The sequence below is a fragment of the Canis aureus genome, chromosome 4 (genome assembly GCF_053574225.1).
Source record: "Canis aureus isolate CA01 chromosome 4, VMU_Caureus_v.1.0, whole genome shotgun sequence".
Classification (NCBI taxonomy): Eukaryota; Metazoa; Chordata; class Mammalia; order Carnivora; family Canidae; genus Canis; species Canis aureus.
In genome coordinates, this window is record NC_135614.1 from 53,439,106 (window position 1) to 53,461,342 (window position 22,237).

At 40.4% G+C, this 22,237-nt stretch overlaps 1 protein-coding gene and 1 long non-coding RNA gene across 16 annotated transcripts in view; one reads left to right on the forward strand and one right to left on the reverse strand.

Annotated features, from left to right (window-relative positions):
- EBF1 (EBF transcription factor 1) overlaps nt 1-22,237 on the forward strand; it is a 392,209-nt gene that overhangs the window by 229,669 nt on the left and 140,303 nt on the right. The window lies entirely within an intron of this gene.
- The window catches only part of LOC144312730 (uncharacterized), a 29,050-nt gene continuing 13,502 nt past the window's right edge, over nt 6,690-22,237 (reverse strand). For both annotated transcript variants that reach the window (XR_013378307.1, XR_013378309.1), the window contains exons 2-6: nt 21,950-22,078; nt 15,144-15,268; nt 9,862-10,102; nt 8,373-8,500; nt 6,690-7,398 (exon numbers count right to left, since the gene is read on the reverse strand). This is a non-coding gene — a long non-coding RNA (uncharacterized LOC144312730). The remainder of the gene's footprint in view (nt 7,399-8,372; nt 8,501-9,861; nt 10,103-15,143; nt 15,269-21,949; nt 22,079-22,237) is intronic.

Genomic DNA, 22,237 nt, shown 5'->3' on the forward strand with positions numbered 1-22,237 from the left:
CCTCTAGTACCATTCACATCTCTTTCCTCCTTCCTTACTATCTAGTCACACTAACCTTTTGGCTAGCAGGAATGCTCTTCCTCTAGATGTTGGCGTGGCTGGCTCCTTCTTGTCCTCTGGTCTCAATCAAAACATCATTTCCAAAAACTTTGTGACTACCAGGGAAGTTTAAAAGATCTCCCCTTTCTGCCAGCAATCACTTCCCATCCGCCGTGTTCCCTGTCCCAGTAACTCTGATCGATAATAGATATTATCTTGTTTAGTTATGATTTTGTTTTCTTGCTTTTTGTCCTTCTTCCTCACTGGAATACCAGGCCCATGAGGAGTGAGAGCTTGCCTATATTCTGCATTTCATCTCTAGCTCCCGGGACAGACATATGGTTGCTCTGGCAACTCTATGGAACGTTGAAGAAGGGATCTCTTCTTCAGCTGGGAAACTACACTAAGTAACTCCTGTATTTCTTGCTTATTCTTGCAGCCCATGAGCTGTTAGTGTTAGAATAGTTCTCCTTGTTTCATTGCCTTATCAAAAAGACAAGAGAGTGTTTGAGAATTTAAAAGACCTCAGTACCTGCCTTTGTCTGTTTAGAACCAGGACTCTCTTCATATCTCGGATAACCCTTGAATTAATGGGTTTGATTTTCTCCCTTAGTAACTGATAATTCTCTACAGTTTCTGCCATTTATCGTTGGATTTATGTGTCTTAGCATGAGATTCTGTCATCATTTATGTCAAATATGTTTAGAATGCACCAAAGAAAAGGTTTGGATTAGATCAGCGAGACTTTACAGAACTTGTGTTTATTATTAGATGATATTCCCCCTTTCGTGGAAAAAAATAAGATTATTGCCACGTAGTATAAAACTGTGGGTGGTTTTCATTAGTACAATTTGGTTTCGCAGACATTCCAGCATGTGGCTTCTTACAAGAAGTCATGATGCTCTGCACACGCAGCTCACAGCTAGAATGTCTTGGTGCCCTCAGTTCATTTATTTTGGTTTCTCAGTTGTAGGTAGCATTTTATCATGCTACCTACATGCTTATTGTTCTTTCAGATTTAAGCATATATTTATAAATTATATCCCAGGTTCCGAGGATGCAGGGATGAAAAGACATTGATCTCATCTTCAAGGATATTACTCTCTAGTTGGGAGATCAGTAAGTAAGTAGAGGGTCACAAAGTAACTTGGTAGATATGGTTCTGGATGAATATGCCATGGGAACTTTGAGGTGGTGGATTCTTTGTTTTCCTGGAGGAACTTGGGAAGGATTCTCAGGATGAGAGAAGGCATTTGTGATCATTTTTGAAATACAGAGGATTCTTCTAGTTCAGAAGTGGGCAGCATGGGGGTCTGTGTCGGGGGGAAGAAATAGCATTTAAGGAGACCGGAGATAGCTCTAAGGGCTTCCCTAAGTATTTGTATTTATAAAAATACAAATGTTAATTGTTAAAAATTGAGTATTTTTAACATAAAGGAACATAATGGACATGAGATGAGATGTAGCTGACTGGATTGCTGGAGGCCAGGTCATAAGTGGTGGCCTTTGTGCCTTGAGACAATGAGAAGAGATCATGTACAAATTTGAGGCACTGTCAACTGTATTTGAGGCTAATATCTCAGGAAAACAGAATAACTTCAGGCATCAGAGGTAGGGTCTGTGGAATTCACTTGGAGAATGTTAGTGTAATAAAGGAGTGCTGTTCTTGCTGGGATGGAGTTGTTGAACAGTTTCCAGGTATGATTTTAGGAAAACGATAACCATGTTATAGATCACTTGCTTTAAATGTTCCCTAAAGTGGGACCTCACAATATGATGCTTACCCTACAGAGGATGCAATTTCTCAGAGATAATAGGATCCCACTCAGCCTTTAAGTAAAGATCTCTTAAAATGGGCTTCCTCTCACCCTATTCTTGGACATAGCATCTTGGTGATAACATGGGCCTAGTGCAAACCCTGACCGTGTCCAGTGTATAACTGGCTTAGCTGGAGTTGAGTCCTTTTCTCAGCACTATAGCAGGTACAGTGAGAGCAGTATTAGTGGCACACAGAAGGCTGTTCTTAGGCTGCCTTCATTTGTGGTTAATTATAACTCAAGATGATGACTATGTTGTCATGGGTATTTATACATTCTATGACTACAGGTGAAAACACAGTTGGACTTGTGGATATGAAATGTATTCATTGTGTTTAGTCAGTTGTTTTTTATAAACATGGATGCCCTGGGACCTAAGTTATCAAAACTTCCCTGTATTATTGGGCAACTCAAGGGTCACTTTTTGAAGCTTCCTCAACCTAGTGTGATTGAAACTCAAGTTACTCTGACCCACATAGACATTTTCAAATGAAATTGTTTTACACTTGTTCTCAAGTAAGATGCCACTTTGACCTGGCAGTTCTTGTCCTCAGTAATTATTTTGAGGAAATACTCAGATACACGAATAAAATTTTATGCCCAAGGATGTTCACCAAAGTATTATTTATAATAACAAAATCTTGAAAGTAATCAAACAATAGCAGATTTTAAAAATATCTACTATGTGTGATGAAATATAATGGAGTAAAAAAACACCACATTTTGAAGATTACTTACATGAAGAAAGGATATAAAAATCTGTATATTGTTATACAATTTATATATACATGGAAAGACTGGGAGGAGATGAAGTATAGATGGTTTTTATTTATTTATTACTTTTGAGAATTTAACTTTTTATAAAATGATGACTCAACATTTGTAATCAGGAAAAAGCTAGACACCATTTTAAAATATACCAACTGGAATTTTTAAGAGGTGTTTACATTTAAGATACCAAAGAAAAGATAGTGTGATGCATTATGGCAAAAAAGTGGGAATTACTATGGTCAGACTAAACTACTTTGGCACTAGCATCTTGTTAAGCACCAGAGGAGCATTTATTTAAGGCAGCATTTGACTAAGCTAATTCCGGACATTTCTCTCAACTCCTGTGCAGTTGGTTTTAAGTTGCAGGGGAGATTTCTGGCTCAGGCCAATTGAGGGAGTATACATAAACATGGGGTTTATTTTGTCAGGGATGTTCTTGAGAGACTCAATTCTCTACTGATCTTTTTTGTTCTTTGTGGCCATTTATTTACTTTTGAAAATACCCCTGCAGATCCTCACTTGAGTGAAAAGGAGATCTGTTCTCATGGCAGGGCTCAGTCGCTGATCAACAAGGCTCTAAGAATTGAGTACAAATTCAGTTACTGCTGTTTTTAACATTTTAGCAAGTTGGCTTCATTTCTATAAATGAATGATGTTGCTTCAAATCTTTTTATAAATTCCCATCCATGTTTCATATTCTGTGCTTACCATGTCATGGAAAGCATTTAATAATGTTTCTCCCCACCCTCTAGTTTCTTCTTCTTCTTCTTTTTTTTTTTTTTTCTTTTTTATCTTGCCTTTAAATGAGGCTCGTGATGACGAAAGTTCTTACCCATCACCCATTGAATTCTCCAGGAAACAATGGGGACAAATGACTAGAAAAGGTCTGAACTGACCCTACTCATCCCTTTAGTGAGTGCATGAGAAGAGAGGAGATTTACAGTTAAGGTCCTAAATCAGATCTGGCTGTTAAAGTTTTTGTTGAGGATTTAGGGAGGCTAAAGCTAAAACTGAGTGTCATCTTGGAGGTTAATCCACCCGACTCTGGAATGTGTGTCCTGCTGCCTATGAAACTGACATGGTGGAACAGCTGAGGATGAGAGGCCCTGGAGTTTGCCTCTGTGCAGGGCATTGGGGGTGGAGATAATGATGACAATGCCAGGGTTCTAAGGCAAAGGTGTTTATGCCCTGAGATATGCATGTGGTGTAGACATAGGATATTCCATGGGCCAGGAGTGAAGGGGAGCCAAAAACAGGTGCCCCTAAGCAATCAGAAATGTCACTTATCTATCTCGCAAAGCATTGCAATAACCCTTTTAAAATTCAAGCTGACCACGTGGACTGAGAAAAGGATGGCTGTGAGGGAGTCAAAAAACTGAGAGGGTTTCCTTGTCCTTCTAAGGGTGAAAAGTGCTTAGTGGCACCAAAGAGAACCATGCCAAGATGGTGGCCAAGTCCGTTGGCAGTGGAAACTATGAGAGATGGCTCCTTTCCACATGATGGTGGCATGTCTCCAGACTCTGAATGGGGCCATTTTTTCTACTTCACATCCTCATTCCTATACCTGAGAACTAGGGTGAGTAGGCAGGCAAGGGAAAGCACCCTCCACAAACATCTTGAATACATTTTGAATAGTGATAAGCTGGATACAAATTATTTAGTGAAAGAGAACATTATATAGGCCTTAGTTACCCCTGGGTGTGAATCCAGATTCTCTCACTTACTAGATTGGTGACCTCAGACAAATGGACTACTAATAATATCTACCTTAGAAGTTGTTACCTTATGGTTTTGGCCAATGTGGTCAAGGAGGCTTTGGTGTCAGCCTTAAAGAATGGATTTTGTTTCCTTTTGAGTAGACAGTTTCAAGCAGTGGGGACAGCACATCTAGCAGCTTGGAGATGGGAATTAGCTAGCAAACTTTCAGGGAATGATGGAGCATCTGACCCAAAATTAAGAGAAGGGTAGCTTTGGAGTAAACTATAAATTAATCAGTTTCAACCAGGAATATGGTCCCTGAGCTTAGGCAAAGCCTTAACCCCCATAATCCCTTCACATTGGTTCACAGCCAAGTGATCCAATCAGATTCATGCCTACATAACCTAAATATAAAATGACCTTGGGAAGTGCAATAAGAAAGACACCTTCAGACCTTGATTGCTTTAGGTGGCTGGAGGAACAAGACCTGAAATCTAAATGGAAGAATCTGGGCAGTCTTCCTGGAAGAAGAATTCTTAGTCAGACCTGGAAGGATGGAGGGACTTTAAAAGGGAGAGAAAGGCATCATAGGAAAAAGAAACGATGGAACTAAAACTTGGAGGTTGGAGAAGACTCTTCTTTCCCAGTGAACATGGGTCATACATATTATGTTTGCAGGATCATAAGGTTATTCTATTTTGAGATAAAGACCAATAGAGTTTACTGCATGTCACTTGGATAAAATGGAGGATAGATGAGAAGGACTTCTTGTATGCTATTTTTTCACATTACAGCTGAGATGTATCTCAGGGAAAATGGAACAGGACTGATTCTTCTCTTGATAGGCAAAAGGGAAGATGATTGCTGTGGATATCTCTTAGGCCACCCATGTGTCCCAGACAGGAGAAGGCTGTCTGTATCCTCAGTGCCTGGAGCTTAATATCTAAGGAACCAGGACCAATGGCCCATTTGACCCATTGTCTTCTGTCACTCACCTGACCCTACCCCTGACCTCATCAGGAAGGGCTTACCTCCTGTTATCAATAAGTTAATTTAACTATTCAACACCCAAGATCTGCTCCTTTCTTCCCAGCCCCCATCTTCCTGACCAGACTGTGGACGTCTCAACATGAAATACAAAGGCACGATATATTATCTGTGTTCTAGAAAAAGGGAGCAGAAGTTCAGCCTCTACTAAATGTTTGTTATTTAAACCATGGTTTCTTTACTTTATGACTTTGCTGCCTTTATAAGAAAAAAATCAAGAGAAAGAGCAAGTGCAACACCTCCCAGATTTATTTGATGATGATTTTGTTGTTTAATGGTGAATTTATTTTGATGTATGCACATGTGAGCGTGTATATGTGAGCATATGTGTGTGTGTGTGTGTGTGTGTGTGTGTGTGTGTGTTCCTCCCACCCTCTTGAGCAAACAGGTCTGAATAAGTGTTACTTGAGAAGGCAGCCTATGTCAGACGGGTCTACTGTTCTTTTTAAAAAATTGCAGCGTCTCAGCTTCTGAATTTCTTAGGCACCTGAACTAATGCTAGTTTACCACTAGCTAGCACACAGTGTAATGCCAGTGTCATATTACAATTAACAGCAATTCTGGTGGCTGTCATCACTTACTCTGAACAGAGGATCTCCACAAAAGTATGACACCGTTACGGTTGCTAATTCAAAAGCATTGTGTGAACTATGACAGACCCTGGTGTGCCTTTTATGCTTATTCAAATGAATAAAGTCTAGCATCTTAAATGGAGTAGAGGGAGAAAAAGTTTTAACACATTTCCGTAGATGAGCCCAGGAAGGGTCAACCTGGAAAAAAAGAAGTTGTGTTAAGGAAAGTAATTAAACAGAGGCAGAGAGATTGAATATTAGTGCTTTTACAGAGTAAATGAGGATAAATTCTGTTAATTATGTGACTTTTTCCAGTACTAATGTGATAATAAAGTACTCTAATTCTGCGGAGGCTTGTCACAATCCCAGCTAAAGCAGTGACCCTTCCACTAGGTGAGACCAAGAAACTACTTATAAAGCTTTCTAGCAAAAAGCAAGAAATCACAGTTAAATGGATTTTTTTAACACTCTCCATGTTTAGTGTAGAAAACCACTAACCGACACCGTCATGAGACTGTTGGTGAATGGACTGTCTTACTCGAGGCACAGAAGCACTTATGCTTGCCTTTACTTTTGGTTCCTAAGGGAAGAAATGTGAGCAATTCAAGAGTATAAATAGCCCAGTGAAGGATTCTAGTACAACGACTAATAGCACCAAAAAAAAAAAAAAAAAAAAAGATTGTACTTGGAATGTTGGTGAAATTTCAGACTTCAGGACTTTAATCTTACAAAAATTTATGTCATCATAAATGAGTGAGAAATTGTGTTAGGGCAACAGAGAAACAAAAGTTTGATTGCTTGCAATGTTATAATTATGGTGGGAAAACAGAGGAGAGAATTTCAGGGCTATTTGGGAGAGTCAGGGCGGTGTCCCAGTGCAAGGTATATTTGAACTTGGTCTTGACTGTTAAGTAGTTGTTTAGATGACAAGGATGGGAGAGGGAAAGAGGAATTATGCTACAACAGAGCTGCAGCATGTGTAAAGATGAAGAGTTGGCAAAGCAGATACAGTGTGGAGGGGAAGGAGAAGTGGTCCCGTGTGGCCGCAACAGAAGCTGGGAAGCAGACTGGGAGGAAAAAAAAAAGTCATAGGGGTAGGTTTGATCCAGATCCTGAAGGAAATGGGTGCTACAGAAGTGGAAGGAGGCTTTAAAAAAATTTTTTTTAATGGACAGGCATATGCAGTTTTTAGCACACAGAGTCTCAGGACTGAGAACAATCCGGTAGGTGCCAGAGCATATTAGTTAGTGCATCTCCCAGTAGCACAGAGAACCTGGGTTCCTGGAGAGCCTTGTTCCAGCTCTCAGAACACAGGCTGACTAAGGGAGACTGCATTTAAGTCTTACCTATATTTGTCATGAGCTGTCTGTTGGTAGGCAAGTTACTTAATCTCTCTGTGATTCGCTGTTTTCTTGGAGAATTGGCACAGGGGTGGAGGGTGGGGGATGCCAGGGCTACAGTGAGGATAAAAACAAAGTATGCATGAAGCACAGTACATGGCACATAGTAACTACTCACTTAACATTAGCTATGCTTTTACTCGTGACTCCTCTTCTAAAGCCTAACACTTGGTAAAGTATTCAACTAGGCTATGTAAGAGCAGTCTTTCCCTTAAAAAGAAAATCAACCATGGGCAGAAGGAAAATTGTGTCCTGAGTCATCTTGGTTAAGAATCATCACATTAGAGCTCGCATGCAAACTTGATCCCACAGTTCAAGGAAAAATACATGAAATCTCCTATTTTCCCAGGCTGTGTCTCCCTTTGAGAACAATTTATCATCATCATTATCTTTGTAAGGGAAGAGCCTTCTTTATTAGAATAAGACTCAAAATACACTGTGGGTTCAGGGAAATGGATCTGGAAGTAGACTAGAGTTCCAGCAGACCCACTGCTCTCTCTTCACAGCTCTGGGCCCTGATTGGGGGTGGGGGAGTGGTATCAGGTTTCAGACAGAGGCCTCTTTGTTGCACATGGCTGCCATCAGCAGCAGAGCCTGGTGTGACAGATGAAAACTCAGGGGGAGGACCTAGGTAGGGACCTTTCCTGCAGCCTTTCAAACCCATCTGCAGCTTCTCCTCAGCCTAACCCCTGTGCTTTTGCTTTAGTGGGAAACCAGTCATTTATCACCATTTTATTTCTCTTTCTGCTGTTGTGTGGGTCTTCTTTCCATACTTAAGAATCTAGCTTTGAGTCAACTAGGAAAGAGGTTAAAGAGCAAGTCTGTCTGTTTTTCCGCAGGGAGGTCCCATCATGGTCTCAATTCAACAAGTGGGTGCTTAAATTTTGCTGGGGCCAGATCCACTTTCATCCATCGGTCTACAAGGGGATCTGGCTAGAAATGCTAAGGAGAAAGTCCTGTCACTTAGTCATTATTATAAGTTAGAAAAATCAGAAAATTGGAAACCCTTCAGGCATCCACACACTTACTTGTTCATTCATTTAGCAAATACTTGATTGCCAGATGCCAAGTGCTGTCAGGTTCTGGGGACTAACGGGGGCCTGTTGAGAAAGGATGCAGGGAAGGCATCCCTGGGGAAATGTTGTCTAAGGGAAACCTAAAAGATGAGAAAGAACTAAGGTCAGATCATTTCAGGGCCAGAGTGGGAAAAAGCTTGGCATGTTTTTGGAAGTGAGAGGAAGCCCCCACAACTGGAGTGCTTAAGAATTGGAACAGAGGCTCCTACTAATTAACTGAATGACTTTGGCCATACCAATTGACCTCTTTGAGCTCAGTAGACTCATCTATCAAATGGGGGTGACTTTGCCCACCCATACCACATCCTTCAAGAATTTTTTTAAAGATTAATTGAATAAAAGTTAGAAAATAAATATTTTTTAAAAGATTTTATTTATTTATTCATGACAGTCACACACAGAGAGACAGAGAGGCAGAGACACAGGCAGAGGGAGAAGCAGGCTCCATGCAGGGAGCCCGACGTGGGATTCGATCCCGGGTCTCCAGGATCGCGCCCCGGGCCAAAGGCAGGTGCCAAACCGCTGCGCCACCCAGGGATCCCAATAAATATTTTCTAAGTGAAGAATGGTTTTATTTTTATTTTATTTTTTTAAAGATTTTATTTATTTATTCATGAGACACACAGAGAGAAAGGCAGAGACACAGGCAGAGAGAGGAGAAGCAGGCTTCATGCAGGGAGCCCGACGCGGGACTCGATCCCAGGACTCCAGTATCACACCCCAGGCCAAAGGCAGACGCTCAACCACTGAGCCACCCAGGCGTCCCTGAAACATGGTTTTAAAACTATAGCCTATTTTTTTTAAACTGTTGATTTAGAGAAGAATAATTACTAATAGAACTTTGCACAAATTTGAATATCTCTTTTTCATCCAAAGAGATTTATCCTTATAATACCAGAAGCATGCTCTAATCACATAGTTTAATTTCTAACTGGGTACAAGGATAAGTAGTGAGCCCAATAATATAGTCTTGCTCCCTGTTATAAACTGTATTCTGACCTCAGATCCCAGTTCTGCCTTTTTTTTTTTTTTTTCTAGTTCTGCCATTTATGATTGGTCTCTTTCACCAATCTCTCTGGCCTGAGTATGAATATACTCTGTGAAGTGGGGATATTATTACTACCTAACTAATGTGCTTATGGAATGATTCCTGTAAATGCCCGTGACTGGCCCACCCTGAGTGAAATGGGAGCTTTTCATATTAAAAATGGGAGTGATTATTATGCCAATGAGGCCTGACCAGATTCAAGTGTCCTCCCATTAAGTATAAGAAGGAAGAAGAGTTGCTTGTACTGGGCTGATGGTGTCTTCTTTCATAGAGAAAGTTCCAAATTGCTGACTTTTGAGGCCACAGACTCTTCAGAAGCCAGGAGGAAGGCACAGAGTCAAGTGGTTTTTTTCCTGCATGGTTAATTGGTTGTAAAATGCTACTAAAACTTACTGTTTCTGATTGAATTAAGTACCCTGGGAAATCCAGCTGTGAAGAGGCAGGCATGGGAGGTTTTCCCTGTCTGTCTTCACTGTCCGTGGACAGCTTCATGCTGGTGAATATGCCTTGCCTTCCCTTTTGCTTTTGGCTGCAGACACTCTTCCCAACCTCTCCCTTTACCCAACACGTCAGCTGCCAAAGACCTGGGAGAAAATCAAGCTTTACCACATCTGGATTTCAGGTGACAAGGATGCTGAGAAATAGCAAAACAAAAGAAAACATGCCATTACTTTAAAAGCAAGAACTACTTTTGTTATTTTTAAGGAGAAGAATCTCATTTAGTGGAGCCACGGGGGTTCTTCTTATAGTATAATTTTTTAAAACTTGAAGATGGACATGAAGAAGTCCCACGCTGGCCACACAGGCAAATGAGTTGCTACTACTTTGGTTATTACAGTTTACAACAAGAGATGCAAACTTTTCTAGATTTGTTTTGTCTGGCCCTTATGTCTTCTGGAAGACTGGCAAGTTTCACACTTAGCAGTATGTATTTCCAGCTTCTCTTGAAATGAGAGTCTCTGGCAAAACTATCTTTATATACTCTCCGGAGTCAGTTGGCTGGAGAATAGCCAAGGCTGTCCATTGTAGACAAGATATTTACTCTTCCATTCATATAGCTCCTGGTACTATCTGTGGTTATATACACAGCCTCGTTGATGCATTGATAGTTCCTACTTAGAATATATCTATATCTGTATCTTATATAGACTAATATAGATATATATGACTTAGGAGGAAGCCATAGGATGTTGCAGTTATATAGTCTAAAATTACCAGGGCTCAATAGATAGAGTATCCTTTCTCTTTTACATACCTTTTTGAGACCCTTCCCTTCTGCTCCCTTCTCCACTTAACCATTGTGTCGGTAATTCCATCTTCATCTTTCTACCTTTTGTGGAGGGCATTGTCTGATATTAGCTCTCCCTGTCTTCTCTCCTCACCACCTATCCCAGTTCCTTGTCCTATGATCTCTATCAGATAGGGCAATGGATTATATTCTATTATGGACTCCTTTTTAAGTATAGAGTTTGTAAGCAACCCAGCCTTATTATCTTTCTGGGTTCAACTCTAGTAAACCAGAACCCAACTATCAACTGTTTTCTGGCCACTCAAACAAATATCCTGTGACTAGCTTGGATTGGGCCTGATTGGCTTGATTTAGGTCACATGTCTATCTCTAAGGCAATTACATAGTTGGAGGATGTGATATTGTGACTAGCCAGACCCAGATCACAAGCAGCACTCTTGTCCAGGCTTGGAATGAGTTTGTGCTGCTGAAATACAAGGACTCTTGAATGAAGGGGAGGAAGTTTTCCAAAAGGAGAATAGAAGACAGTTATGAAAAAAGGGGAAAATGGATTCTGGGCAGTCAGCTCACAGACTTCTTCCACAACCTGTGAAAACTCTGGACCCATTCTGCAGAAACATGTGTGCAAAAATTTGGATTCAATGTTCCTGGTGTTCAAGAATTCCAGTAGATTACCCATGGACTCTAGGTTAAGAATATCTGCACTAGAAGATTTCTAAGGTCTCAACCCATTCTAGTGGGTTTGTTTTATTAAGTTTTTGAGCAATTTTCATGATAAAAGCTTCTCTGGAGTTTCATTTCCAATGCTTCTGATTTAAGCTGTTAAAGAGTGACACATGGTAGGGAGGGCAAGGGGGTATGACCTGTGAGTACAAAGCACCCCCAGAAAGACTAAATTGTGTCATTGTTGGTCTACAATATTGCTTTAGTTTCATTTTCCCATCAGCATCCTCATGATATCATGATAAATAGTGCTTAATAAAGTGTCAGACTCTATTTTGCATTATGATTTTAAAATGATAAATTTCTTCTTAAATTTTTATGGACTAGAACACGCAGACTTATTGGATCATTATAATATAAACTGGAATAATTTGGAGCTCATGAGATTATTGTCAGTGCTCTGTGGGCATAATGCTCACTGGTCATTTTTATTTGGAGACTGATCCTGAGCTTTAAATCCAAATTAAGGAGTCACTTGTTTTTGTCTGAACTCAGCTTGTGTGACTTGTTGGAATGCAGTAATTTTTTTTTCTATGAAAGCCATTGCTCAAATTAAATTTATTATCCCCAATGGTGTGTGAGCCCAGAGGATGGGGGGCAGTGCATGATGGTGCTGAGATTGGGATCAGGGAAGGTGTGTCCAGAAAAGTGAACAGACAAATGAAGTGGATTTTTGAAAGGGTGCTGATGATTTCAGCAGGTTTCAAAAACAATTTTCATCTTTAGCAAGACTATACTTTTCCTCTTGGAACACAGATTTTTAGCTGATGGCTTTTTTCTTTTATTTTTTATCTTTCTGGTAGAAAAGTAAGCTTGTTTCTTTTCTTTGAAGCAAAAAGTTGTCAAATATCAGCTTACTCTGGCAACCAGAAACTCCTTTCTTTTCTGTGGCTTGTGCTGGAGATAAAGTAGAATGGGTGAAGAAATTTAATTTTTCTTTTTACTCAGAGGTGATTTGACATAAGTTTTTGTGTTCAGTTTCCATGACACACAATTAGATGTTTATCCTTTCTCTGCAGTTAAGTATTTCTGATGCATAACACCATCATTGTGTTTTTATTACATGGTATTGACATTACTGTTGATTTTTAAAGTATAAATTGGATATTGATTCTCAAGGTTCAATGTCCCTAAAAATTATTTGAGTACCTTACCTCCTAACCAGGGCAAATTCCCTGATAATTCTGATGCCAGTGATCCAGAAAGTATATTTTGGTGAGCTTCCATAAGGACAGGGAAAAAGTTGTCTCTATGCTTGTGCTTAGTCCATAGTAGGTGCTTAGTAAATACTTACTGGATGAAAGATGGACTGAATGAATAAATGGATGACTTAAGGAAGTAGGCTGAACCAAGAAATAGCAAACCATAAAGAGCTTAATCACTGTATTTCAACAAAGTCATCAGAAGGGTATGTAGAATTTTAGAGAGAGGAGATCCATTTCATATTATTAGTTACATGTCCTTTTGTCCCTCTGGGTTATGCTTAAATGCTTTAAGAACAATGGAAAGTTTAACTTAGAGATAATATTTTGATGTCGAGATTTTTTTAAACTAGGAAGTTGAGGACATCAATACTGTGGAGTCTGCCCAGTTGATAGTCTTTTATGAATTATGCATACGTGAAACTAATAAATGATCTACATTTTACAAAGTGTGAGATGGATGGCTCTTAACTATTCTCATTTGAATTAACTGGCAAATCTAGAGCATAAAGACTTTGGTGAAGACACTCATCGTTTTTAGTTCTTAATTTATCCATCACAGTATGGGAGCAACATTTCCTAGGTTCTATGCTGAATGATACTTACTTCAATTTTTATAACAATAAGGTTGATTTTTTTTCTTAAAGTAATCCAATTTATAGAAAATTCAGAAAATATAGGAAAAAATAGAGGAAAGAAAGAATCTTTGTGCCATGATTCAAAGTTACTGCCATTCATATTTACAGTCAATTTAAATCAGACATTCATTTTCCGTTTCTATATGCAGCCATACTAGGTCTATGAGGAACAGAATGGGACTCTAAAAGTGTCTGTAGTGTCATGGAGAGTCATGTGATTACTTAACTAACTGGAGTACAAGATGTGAAGACAATTGTGACAGGAGCTGTAATAGAGTGGAGAGAAAAAGTGGTTAATTCTAGCTGGGGTATTTGGGAAGGTTTCATGGGCTCAGGGCATGTACACTGCATCGGGAAGGGTAAGTAGAATTATGGGAAACTCAGATGGTGTGGAAGCAGGGAAGGCATTTTAGACCCAGGAAGGCAGCCTATGGTGAAAGCAGGAAGGAAACTTTATGTTCAGGGGACAGGATGTAACTCAATGTGATTGAAGCAAAGAATGCTGGGAGGCAAGAGGAGGCCAATGTGTCTGGAAAAGTAGAATCTTAACACCTATAGGAACTTTGAAAGATTCCCTGATTCATGGGTATTCAACCTTTCTTGGAAAATGCTCGAATACTCTGTCATCCTCAGAGTCCAAAAGTTTTCCTGGAAGTTTGATTTTAAATGCTTTCCTCTGTCTTATCTTTCTTCTGGAGGAAAACTTGAACCAAAGTAATTGTGATCTCAATACAACTGGTATTAAAGGGGAAGAATTGGTACATATTAAGCTCTGGAGGGAAATCTGTTGGTTGACTAAATGAATGACACTGAATGTTCATACTTTATAACATCTTGAAGAAAGAGTTGAGCATCCAGAAAAAAACCCACATGCTTCCGTTACTATGAACTTAAACTTTTTGATCTCTCTCTGACATCTATCACCTCCACGGGGGACATTAATATCGAAACCTTTTGAGTACCTAGGAGGAAAAGTGAAATTCTAACATCAGATTCTAAATGAGTCTGCTTTAAAATCTTAAACACGTAGGTGTTAAACAGAGGGGTATCAAAAGCCTTTGATTTTCAACCTGTGGCTTTCTATGTGTGAAAAAGTCACTCAAAGATAGTGACTTATGGGACTGGTATCTACATAATATATAAATAAACCCTTGAAATGATGTTCATTGACTTCTCCCAAGAGACCCAGATTATATTGGTTTTGCTTTAGCCATCATTCTCCAAATTCGGTTTGGCTCTATTACCAGACCCACTCACTGACTGGGCCTTCATTATAGTTAAAATGCATTTGAAATAGGCGAAAGTGGTCATGGGCAAAATTGAAACACATTAAAATTTGTAATTGGGAATATTCTAGTGACAATACCAGACATTTTTATGCTGACTTTTTTTTCTCATTTTGAATGAATCTGAAAGTGATACAAGTATAGTCAGATATGGTCAATGATCTGTACTGCTATAATATAATATGTATAAATACAAAGGACTGTAGTTTAATGGATGTGGACTTTGAAGCCAAACTGTGTGCATTTAAATCCAAGCTCTACCACTTGCTAGATAGGAAATCTTGGGCAAATTACCTAAGTACTATATCTCAGTATCTCAGTATCGTTGAGATGAGAATAGAGTTAGTACTTCATAGGGTTGTTGTGAATTAATACATGTAAAGCACTAAGAACAGGGACCCCACAGTGTTTATTCATGTGTTTGCTATAATAACTACTAAGTTGAGGCATTGAGTGAGACTCCCTATCTCACTTTTTATGCTTGGCTTGTTGGAGTGCGTCACTGTTATTAAAGTAACGTTACTGCTTGCATTTGCCTCTTTTCCAGCCTTGTACTAGTGACCCAGGATCCCAATACCTGATGCCTGTTTCAAATCCTGTCCCTTGGTCTGCAGGAGTTCTGTGCTGGGTGATTCCTTGCCCATCATGCTCCTTGTAATGAAAACGGCTTAAGATGAATATGTCCTTAGTTTGTCCCCAGCCCTGAGAAGGACAAACATACACTTGAGTTTGTTCTCTGCCTTCATTCCTGCTGCAAAACAGTCTCTTAGGATGACTTCAAATGTCTGCCAAGGGCCAGTGTTTGTACCTGCATGCATTTTTGGCAAGAAACACTCGGCACTTGAGTAATCTTTGTGAAAGAGTATCCCTGAAGACGAACACCTTCTCTACAACACATAAGCTTACAATTCCTTGGACGTGTCAGACTTTCTCACTTAATTTCCATTCAAACCTTGCAGCAGTAGGTCTTAAGCGGCAGCACCCTTGCTCTGACTTCTCTTCCCTGTGTCATTTCTAAAGAATTGCAATTTATTCTTCCCCTGCTGGCCAATGGTTATATGTCCCCCTCTTTCCCTTTTCACTATCCTGATGCTTTTTCCTAGCTTTCAGATTTGACATCTAGCATGAGGAGACTCATTTATAGTGCATCCTTTTTTTAAAAGCTATTTTTAAATTCTTTCGTCTGCTGCTATTCTATCCCAACACCTTTTTTTTTTTTTTTTTTGTAAATTCTTGCCACTAATTATGTCCTTCCATCAAGGCCAAACTCTGAGGTAACAAATGCTTAACAAGTTGATCATGCTCATCCCTGCAGACTGAGAACACTTTCCAGAAATGCCCAAGATCTGAGGGATCTTGGCCAGGAGAAAAAGTAAACTCCTTGAAGTCAGTGGCCCGTAATACGGGCAGCCACATGCTCTCCCCCTGGGATCCCCAAGATAGTGCCACAACTTGGGACAATTCCACCTTCTACGGTGGGGAGAGAGAAGAGAATTTGCTTCGTCTGCAAAGAGTCCCCTTCGTGATCTTATTTCTCTCTTTCCTCCTTCCTTGCCTTTCAAACAGAATTGCAGTGGTTTGAGTCAAGGCAGATGCTCTCCCAATAGTGCAGTTTAACATCAGAAAAGGAAAGGTCAGCCTGGTGGTGAGAACCCTTTGCCCTTACAAAGGTTTGGCCTCCTCAGCCTGCCCTTGTGGCATCCTTGGGATTTTGGCAGACTTACGGGTATCATATTTTCACATGGATGAACTGTACTCTACAACTTCTTCTGTGTATGAGGAACCCAAAATGTTGACATTGAAAATAGAGTTTTTTCTTTCTAGCTGTTTTGACTCCCCTGTTTTCAAGGGAGATCTATTTTTCATGGCCGTGACCATGGGACTCTTGTTTACCTCTCTGTGGAGGGTGACCATGGGGTAGTGATGGTGTTTCTGAAAAAGCCTCTGGCAGCTTGAGAGGTCTGGGTAGGGATAGCTGCTTTCTGGTTAAATATTTTCAATTTGGGAGAATGCTGGTACTCCTGGAAAGCCTTTCTCGGTTATATCTGGGCAGTGGATTTGGTCATGAGGGCAGGCGGTTCTGTACAGCGTTGTCAAAGCAAAGATGATGGGGCAGTCTATGGAGAGGACTCCAAAAAGGCCCTTTGATTCATGAGGCATTTCCCTCTCTACCCTCCAGTCAGTGTGTGTGGGAGCAACTTGAACTTCCCACAGACGGGACCCCACAGTATTTCCACACAGCTGTTTCCTGTGTTGGGGCTGAGTGAGTCTCCGTGTCCTGAATATCTTTGGAAAGGATCATCTGCCACATAACCATCTGTGGGCATAAGTCAGAGGAACTTTTGGGGAGCCTTAAGACTGCAAATTGGGGTTTTATGTTCTGGTTTAGGTGTGCCTTGATGTTTTTCTTTTCTAGCCTAGACATTATGAAAGCAGCAAAAACATCCAAACGTGGTTTTTTTTCAGAATTTGGGTGGCGGAGGTAAAAACTCAACCTGCTCACCCTAGATCTATTACAGTGCTTTGCATAATATTTAATGATGTACAAGCTGTTGCCTACTGGTTGGTTTTACCACGTGTGCCCTTCAGTTCTGACTCTCTGGAGTCCTCCATGGTTTAAGCTGGTATCTCTCTTCTTTCTGTGTCTTGCTTGGCCTTTGGGTAAAGCCGCTCTAGTCATTATTGTCTCTCCTTGCTTCTTCTTTTTTCTTTTTGTAGGTCATTCAATGAAACCTACAGTTCTTGTCAGTTACATAGGTCTTTGCTCTTTTTCTTAACCTTAACATTCCAAGAGAGAATACTTTTTATATCTGAAAATCTGAACATTCTTAGTGCTGGGTAGGGAGCAGTTGCCAGAAATAAATGACGATGAAAATAATTATTCCTTTCTCTATGCTGGGTACTATTTAAACATTTCACATATGTTATTTAATTATCAGTGACCCTCTAAAGTATTTCTCCCACTTTACAGATGAGAAATTTGAGGCACAGAGAAATTATGTGATTTGTCTAAAGTCACACAATTAATTAAACAGTAGAGTTAGGATTATGATGAATGCCACATAGTGGTGCTGGGGAGAAATACTGTTATGCCCATGTTTTTTAATAAGGCCGCTAAGGTTCAGGGAACTGCAGAAGTTTACCCAGGATTATTTTATCTCCAATCCAAGCTCTTGTCTACTGCTGTCTTTATTGTAGAACATTCTCTTTCTACTCCTTGGAAGTCCTGGATTTTGTTTAGTCGAACAGATTAACTGGAAACCCACTGGGTTCTGAATCCTGTGTTATGTGCTGAGAATACAGAGATGATTTTTATTTGTTGTTATTTTATGTCCTTGGATAGATGGATCAGGTTCTGTTGGCTAAATCAATGAATTTTCCTTTTGGGGGAGCCTAGAAGTATCTTTGGTATCTAGCACTGTGCTAGTCAAATGGAAGGAGACTCAAAAAAAAAAAAAAAAAAGAAAAAAAAAAGAAAAAAAGGAAGGAGACTCAATGTACTGACTATGTATCAGTTGGGAAAATGTGATAAGGGTAAACCATTGAATAAACAATTTTGTTCTGCAAATGTATGTGTTCGGTTCAGTTAATGTTCAATGATGGGCTAATGTCCTACATTAGTCTGATTGATGAACCCAGACACAACTTTTAATAGAATGTCACTTTTAGTTTTATGACTGTCACTTTCCTAATTGAGGTAGCTGACTAAAAAGTTCAATAGCTCAAGTGTTGAGCACTTATTGGGTTGGCTTTTGGAAACCTAACATTGTCTTGAAAAAAATCATACAACTAAAAATCAGGACATGTAGATTGTAGGCCTAGCTATCATAACTATTGTAACTCTGTGGCTGTTATCATGTCTCCTGATCTCTCAATTTTCTCATATGCATAATGAAAAAGTTATCCTAAGTGATAGTTTAGGTCATTTATAAAGTCCTGTGATTCATGCGAAAAAAAACTTATAAGGAGTCCTTTGACTAATACAGAGTATGGGTTTAGTTTTGACTATAGATAAATATCTTAATTTTGTTGAGTCTTACTTTTCTTTAAATAGGTTGATAATTCCTGGCATGCCTAATTTATAGGACTTCTGTGAGCATTTAGTGAGATACTGGAGATATAAGTGCTTTGAATCATACAACACTGTATGAACATAACATGATATTATTCATACTGAAGGTTAACAGAAGGGTGTTGGGTTTCTTGCCTCACCTCTTCCATTCCCCAAAAAAGACTGTAGTTTGGTTCTGGTTGGGCTATTTCCTGGAGTTTCTGTAACTCCTTGGAACTCTACAGGGTCAATAGGGGCTTTGTCCTGCCTCCAGTCTGTTTCCCACGGTTGGGATAAGGCTGCCACACTCTTTCTCCTGACAACACTTTATCAAACACACCCGCCACACAAAATGTGGCAATTCATGAGACAAAAGTGAGGTTTTGAGTTTCAATAACCTCTGTTTTGTTAGAAACCCCCTCGGAATCCGAGATCCTCTCCATAGGCCAGCAGACATGCATGCGTCCCTGGTTTACAAATGCCTTAAAAACAGCCCGATAAATCATCCCCAAAATGTGTGTGCCACGTCTAACTCTGTCTCTCAGTGGGGATATTTTTAACTCCTACTTCTAACTCCTCTCAGTTCCTTTAAGGAAGTGTGATCCGACAGGGTCAGGCATTTGGCATCTACTTAGGGGAAACTTTGAAAGAATTCCTGAGGCTCCCCCTGGGGTAAGGCTGGCTTTCCCCAAAAGAACGGGCCCTTCAGAGCGTCTTTGCCACATAAGGGCTTGTGTGAGGCCCCAGGCACCCGTTGATGCCGTCTCTTCCCTGCGACAGATGGTCAAGCCTTCAATTTCAGCAAGCAATCCACTGTCGAGAGGGCGGGCAGGACATTCTGCCAACAGGCCAAGTGACAGGGCAGCTTAGGGTAACAGGGATCCGGTGTGTGCCCAGCATAGCTTTTGTGCTAACGATGGGCTGGTGACAGGCACCTCGCCCCTGCTCATCGTTAAGGCAGAAGATCCCCTGCTCCCTTGATTCTGTTTCTATCTGGCAGAGCTAGCGTCCTGTTTGCTTGTCTTTCAAAATCCATTTTGGCACCAGATGGCTCCCCTCATGGTGGCTAGCAGTTGTCTGACTTGAAGATGCCAGAGGGTGTGCTGACAGCTCCTTCTAACACAGCCTGAATCTGGCTGTCGGGTCTGGGCTCAAATGTCTTAGACACACACCCGCGGCAGTATTATCAACCCTGGGGAACCAGGGGTGGGGGACACTGGAGAGGAATGGCAATGATGTGTCCCTCCACAGTACTTCTGCTACTGGTATGGAAATAATAATGCTAATAGTTATTCTTATTTGTAGAGTTACTCTTATTTACACTTACTAGTGTGAATGCCATTGTGGTGTAGGGACTACTGATGGTACAGGTAGTACTAATATCCGTACTCTACTACTTCTATTATTACTGAAATTACTGTAGCATAATCGTTAAAGGAGTACAAGCTCTGGCCAAATTTAAGTTCTGGACTCAGAGTTACTAATCATTGGGCAAGTTTTTTAACTTCTCCGAACCTCAGTTTCTCCATCCATAAAATGGCATTAATAGCAGAGGTTATTTAGGGGGATTAAATGGGGAAAATGTATTTGAAGTTCTTAGTATGTAATACATGGAAACCATTATTACTCCTGCCACCGTTGCCATGCTTACCAGGTGCCAGGTGTTCTTGCAACTCATGTTTACAACTGTCTTACAAAGAAGGGACTGTCACTATACCCAGTTTACAGATAAGGGAAGTGCGGTGCAGAAAAGTTGAGCTATGTATCCAAAAACATACAAGCAGTACCTGTCAGAGTTGGGATATGAACCCCATTCTGGGTACTTCTAAAGGCTATGGCTTTTCCTCCACACCACCACACTGGTTGTCACTGTCACTTAGTGGCATTCAGGCCTCTCATGGGGCTTGGCGTGGCTTTTAAAAATGCCCTTCCACGGAGCTGTGCCTGAAAGAAGCAGCCAGTTTTCACATTTCAGATGTCTTTGACCCGAACCCAAGAAGATGGCTGCCTCACTATCTTTGAGTTTCACCACCTTAGCTTCTGAAAGCCTCGTGCTATCACACAGCCACTCAGCGCTGGCCTTCTGAGAGCTCAGAGGAAAGGACAGTGTGGAGGCACTTGGGGTTGTGACTCCTCCCTCAAGTCTCCATCCCTTCCCAAGTCTTCCTTTGGAAAAGGGACAGGAGTCAGGACCAATTGATGGCCCCTGGGAATGACAGTGCCATTCCTCGTACTAGGGAAGGGGTGCCAGAGCCAGATTCCATTTTTACAAATTTGGCCTTCAGTGATGTTCCACAAGTCATTTATCTTGTACGAAAGGTTGATAAACTTTGGGCTCTGTGGAGAGAAACTGGAAGTAGGAACAGATGATTATTCAGAGGCCTGCTTTTATTGATGGGTGGTTGAACAGTGCATAATGTTGAAAGAGTCATTTCAGGAAGATGTTGACATTTTAACATGTTCTTTCAGTTGAAAAAGTTATTGTTGCTCTTCAAAGAGCTACTCCTACACCATACTCTCCCGAGGGACAGAGAGGAGAGAGATTCTTTTGGGACCTCTCTCAGTTCATTATTCGGAAACTGGTTCAGTTCAGTGCCACTCTGTTCTGTGTTCTTGTTTCTGAAGACCCCTGTGTTATTTCCTTACTAGACTTTGTGCTCAGAGCTAAACTGAGGCATCGTGGTGTGATAGTTCTTCACAAGTTATGTGTATCAAGGTGGGAATTTTATACTCTAGCGTAGATTTGAAGTGGGAGAAAGGTGAAGAAAAGAAATACCTACAAGAATTTAACTGACTGGCATTTTAATGCATTCTGATGTTTTTGGAAAATATTTGTGCCTGACATCCATCAGCCTAAAAGTAAAAGATAATGGAGAACTTAGGATGGCTTTTAACATGCTTCTTTCTTCAAACATGGGCCAATGGAGAACATGTAGATCGTCAACCTAGATGTCCTAATAGCACTCTTTTGATAACTGCTGTCCTCCTGGTATAGACTTTAACAACTACAACCTAAGAAATAATTCAGGAGGTGCCTGGGTGGCTCAGATGGTCAAGCATCTGTCTCTTGGTTTCAGCTCATGTCATGGTCTCAGGGTCGTGAGATTGAGCCCCATGTGTGGCTCCGTGCTCAGCAAAGAGTCTGCTTGAGACTCTCCCTCCTCTGCGCCTCCCCCTGGCTTGTGCATTCATGCACTCTCTCTCTCTCTCTCAAAATAAATTAAAAAAATATTTTTTAAAAGAAATAACTCAGAAAGTTATAAGGTGACCATCTAATTTATCATCCGTGACAGGACACTTTGAGAGTTAAAGTGGGTACTATTAATACTTACAACACAGTGTAAACTGGGATTGTTCCTGGCAAATTGGGACTTTTGGTCACCAAAACTCATGGATCGCACTCTAGAACCAATTCAGGGATCAAGGTGGTGGTGAGGTTCTTATTCAATCACAGATAGGCTCTGTAAGAAAAACATACAGGAAATCTTTGAGAACTCAAAGGACTTTAGTCAGTATGTGAATCTTATCTGCTTCTTGTGGGTACTGCTAATTAAGGTATTTTATTTGGAGATGCTAAAATAAAAGTGTTTACCATCTCCTTATATTCATCCAGCGTGCAT